Source organism: Palaemon carinicauda, chromosome 4, assembly GCF_036898095.1.
Source record: "Palaemon carinicauda isolate YSFRI2023 chromosome 4, ASM3689809v2, whole genome shotgun sequence".
Classification (NCBI taxonomy): Eukaryota; Metazoa; Arthropoda; class Malacostraca; order Decapoda; family Palaemonidae; genus Palaemon; species Palaemon carinicauda.
The window spans coordinates 170342545-170347544 of record NC_090728.1 but is presented as its reverse complement, the minus strand read 5'-3'; the positions used below and the strand labels follow the sequence as shown (position 1 = coordinate 170347544).

The window sequence follows — 5000 nt, the reverse complement described above, 5'->3', positions numbered from 1 at the left end:
TTATTAATTTGACAAGTAGCGAGTTTAAAAGACAGTAGATATTGTCATTTATTTTGTGTTCATTTGCATTTTCGTTAGATTTCACAAAAGAGAAAACAAATTGGAATGGTACCGTTTTTTGTTATCATTATAGAAATTACTAAAATTATTATTATTATTACTATTATTATTAGTATTATTATTATTATTATTATTATTATTATTATCATCCTCATAGGCGTCCGAGCGGAAACGTAGTGGACGACAATATTGTCCACATAAGGACGAGTGCAGCTTCAAGACTTACTCTACACATAATCCTTGGTTTTTAGTTGATAACATGACGTCGAAAAGGGTTTTCATGGTTGATTTGGGCCCGTGTACTCGTTGCCCAATGTCAAATATTGAGGTAAGTCCCGCAAGCAAACTTTATAACAAGAATTCTTTATACATTGCCATACAATACACTTTGAATTTTATTTTCAAATGATGTTGTATTTGAATTACTTTGAGATATTTCAAGAGAAATAAATTCTAATTTAATTCACTCAATTTTCTTGTCAACATCTTTATTGTCAAAAGGTTAAGATTACACAGCAGCTGGTAATGGAATGTTTGGAATAATCAAAGTTGTCAATACTTTTCTCCTATTCTCCTATTTTCCTTTTCTCCCAACCAGATGGTAAGATTCATTAGTGTCCAGAGAGTTCGTAACACCAGCTTATTTTTGTGTGACTTGGAGGTACTTGTTTCACACAATTAAAACTCACTCTCTCTCTCTCTCTCTCTCTCTCTCTCTCTCTCTCTCTCTCTCTCTCTCACACACACACACTTCCTATTTAGTGTGCGTGTATCATGTCATTTACTTGTGCCACCCACTCTCACTATTATCATGACTAACAGTACTATAAAGCAATCCAGGAACCTCAGTAATTTCTTTTCCAAATTTTATCACAATGAATGTTAACTAGAAGGTTGTTTTAAGCGTTCTCTAGGACAACAAATAAGAAATGTTAACAAAAATCTAAAAAGAAACTGATTGATTTTTTAAATGTTACGAAACATTTGACAAATAACTAAGAAAAAAAAATGATTGCACCTTTTGCTAAATATCATTAGAAGAAATTATGCAACATTAAAGTACGCTATGTTCTACTGTTACACTTAAGATGGAGAATTATAACAGATGGTAAAAAGACATTTTGTTCGCTGATGCTGTCCACATAATCGGGTTGGGTTCTGAAACTTTATCTATGATACTCTGCGTCTCTTGCACTACTAAAAATGTTTGTTGACTGTCTCAAGATGTACTGCACTTGGTATGAAAGACATCGGTATTCATGATCATGAGCATAGAATTGAAAAAAGTTACACATTCATTTCCGCTAAGAATACACAAAACAATCTAGGATTTGTTAGGGTTATTGTTAACCATCTGTCTATTTGGAAAAGATGGCAGCAAAGATGTTGAAAAACTTGTATTGTATTATCCAAATTGAGATAAGTGTTTGATTTTGAATCATAGTCACAAAGAAATATGTCAAAATATCTGGAGCTGGTTGAAGCAGCTTCATATCTATCCTTAATGCTACAACTGCTCAGTATGTGAAATATTATATTTACAAATATTATCAGCATTATTCTCATAACTAAGCCGTAGGTCTACTTTTTCGCCTAAGAAGTTAAAAATCTATGAATCAAACGACTCCAGCGATGGAAATTGACTTGATATCGCAAAAATCTAGAAAGAGAAGGGGCAAATACTATGTACTTGGGCTTCTATCACCAAATGAAACTCGATTGACTGAGCAAACTGTTTCATACTTGAAGTGAACACGACCTTTATAATAGTGAAAAAAATTCAATGGCGAGAATGAATTGTCTCTAAGTAACAGGATATTGAACAGGTTAGTTGGAAGGGACTTATTTTCCCAAATATCATATCTGCATCCAAGAAAGCATCGAAGCTGAGAAACTACTTCACCAGAGTAGGTCTTCATGGAAGGAACCACCAACTTAGTGAGCAATGAGATGTTGACTTTCTTCAAGAGATGGGGGAATCACAGTACGCATGTCGTAAGGCAAGTACCTCTAGTCAAATAGTAGAGAAGAAGCTGATGTCAAGACAACAGAATGGGTCATTAGAGAATACACCAACAGTGAAAGTATTTTCATCAGCGACAAGGCATCATGAACTATCTAGCAATACCTCAATATTTCCCTACGTAAGATTTACAAGTCCCCAGTGCTGCTAGCCACGTGAAGACAGCTTTGGGATGGTGTGCCAACGGCCAGACAGCATCACAAGATATACAGACAATGGTTTCAAACAATAAGTAAAAGAAAGCTGCGGATGGTGAAGAATCCAAAGGAGGCAGTGTTTTATAACCTCACCAGAAGACGTAAGTCCCTTCATCAGAGTAACCAAGTGCAGATTCAGAGTCATACCTCCAACCTTTGGAATCATGCAATTGTAACCCAAGTCCTTCCTCACCGTCAATATGTGGTCAAGAATAGTTTCTATGATTTGTTTAACCGAAAGAACAACGTAGGCAAGGGCAAGTATCTTGCTTTAGCAGTTGTGGTGTGTTTTATATTGTGTATTTCATTTCCTAAAACTGGACTAGAAGTGGAATTTTGAAATGTGTTTACTGCTTATTTTCAATGCAAATATGATGAAAATGGTCATGAGCATTCCTGTGCCCAAAACCTCAATAATTTCATGACTGGATTACTACAGTATAAAACAACATAACATGTAAAGAGGACATATTATATAAAGAAAATGGATAAAATAAAAAATGTTTGTCACATTAACCAGGAATGTGGTTATATGTCATTATTCTATCTGTTACATGTAACGCAATTTTAGGAAAATAATATCACCAGAAGCCTTCAAAACCCCCTCAAAAACCTTCAAAGTCGTTTTTGACTGAGGCCTTCGCCACCCTACGATCCCCCACCAGGGCTTCTCCATCGACCCGGCTTATAGTAGTTAGGCTGGGGTCACACATCTACAACTAAGGTCTCTGACTCGGTGCGATGTTGGGAAACAGCCGCATTTTTCAGTATTGCCATTCTACAACGAATCTCCCTCAAATATGCGCAGAATATCATGGGAGGGTTGCTCAACCTGTCATGACACCCGACAAGGTCTCGCACGTGGTTAATCCAGTCGAGACTACATTGCAAACATTTTGGACTGTTCAAAACTGTGGCGACCATCCACTGCGACTCTCGTCAGCTGCGAAACTTAAGAGCGGATTATTATTATTATTATTATTATTATTATTATTATTATTATCAATAGCCAAGCTACAACCCTAGTTGGAAAAGCAAGATGCTATAAGCCCAAGGGCTCCAACAGGGAAAAATAGCCCAGTGAGGAAAGGAAATAAGTAAATAAATAAATGATGAGAATGAATTAACAATATATCATTCTAAATACAGTAACAGCGTCAAAACAGATATGTCCTATATAAACTATTAACAACGTCAAAAACAGATATGTCATATATACACAATAAAAAAGACTCACGTCAGCCTGGTCAACATAAAAACATTTGCTCCAACTTCGAACCCGATTAGGAAGATTATTCCACAACTTGGTAACAGCTGGAATAAAACTTCTAGAATACTGTGTAATATTGAGCCTCATGATGGAGAAGACCTGGCTATTAGAATTAACTGCCTGCCTAGTATTACGAACAGGATAGAATTGTTCCTAGGTGAATCGTACCTCACTTCAACTTGTCAACGGTTCCTTTGCAACAATTGTAGGTACGTATGACGAAATCATTGTAGGAACTAGCGAATATGTGGAACCTGCGATCTGGCAACACAGCATCACGACCACGTGACGTTTCCAGTTCGCTTAAAAGCAGCAATTGAGAGATGCTCTGACACAGTTTGCAGGTCGTCTTGCAAAAATCATCAATCATTATCAATGACTTAAAAAGAAAATAAAAAATATGAATCGATAAAAAGATTTTAAATGCTCACTATGAATGAAATCTAAAGAAAACGAACGTAAGCAAATAAAATCTTCAATCATCAATTATTTAAATTGAAAATAAAGAATATGAATAGATGAAAATATGTTGAATGGTCACTATTAATAAAAAAAACGAAGGTGAATAAATAAAATGTGCAATCATTATCAATGACTTAAATAGAAAAGAAAGCATATGAATAGATATAAAGATGTTGAATGGTCACCGAATGAAATCAATAAAGAAAACGAACGTGAAAAAATAAAATGTGCAATCATTAGCGATGACATACATAGAAAATAACAAATATGAACAAATAAAAAAAGTCACTACGAATAAAGTAAATACAGAAACCTCCCTTCCTATACCTCCTTAGCCAATTGTTGTGCACTCGCTGCCAAGTAGAGTGGCAATTTAGTGGTAATTGAGTGGTAATTGAGCGGCATTATAAAGCCCTCGCCATAAATCTCATAGGAATCCGCTCTAAGTCCCGATTATTTGTATGGTTAATCCCATGCTGTACGCAGTAGGCCGCGACTTTCGTTGAACTCGCCCTCCAACAGACACCCAGGTCCAAGAATAATGTTGGTTTCACACTTGGGCAATACGGCCATGGCAATGTAATGAGCTGTGGATTTTAGCTAAATTTTGAGCATATCACCATACATCCCCATTAATCCCTGGTATGTTTCGCGCCAAATCCCAGGATCGACATGAATGTCGTCGTGTGTGCAATACATCCTGGGTTGCCACGCTTTGTAGAAACACTGGCGGACAGAATGAAACCTTCTCCATTTTTTTCGCCTAGTGTGCGATGATGTTCGGGCACCTGCGGTACAACGCGTGCAAGGAAATAATGCATTGCATTACTCGATTTCTGTTCCACCGGTTTTGCTAATCTAATCGCCTCTCAAAACCATATATATGGTATACCTCCCTATGAGAGATGTGGCACATGCATCACTGGGCATGCGTTCAGGCTAGTATATAAAGTGGGAGAGAGAGAGAGAGAGAGAGAGAGAGAGAGAG

General features: G+C 36.6%; 1 long non-coding RNA gene across 1 annotated transcript in view; it reads left to right on the top strand.

Moving 5' to 3' along the window:
* The first annotated feature begins 247 nt into the window (after window positions 1-247).
* Window positions 248-5000, top strand: part of LOC137639192 (uncharacterized) — a 21059-nt gene continuing 16306 nt past the window's right edge. Inside the window, exon 1 of the long non-coding RNA XR_011044255.1 lies at window positions 248-388. This is a non-coding gene — a long non-coding RNA (uncharacterized lncRNA). The remainder of the gene's footprint in view (window positions 389-5000) is intronic.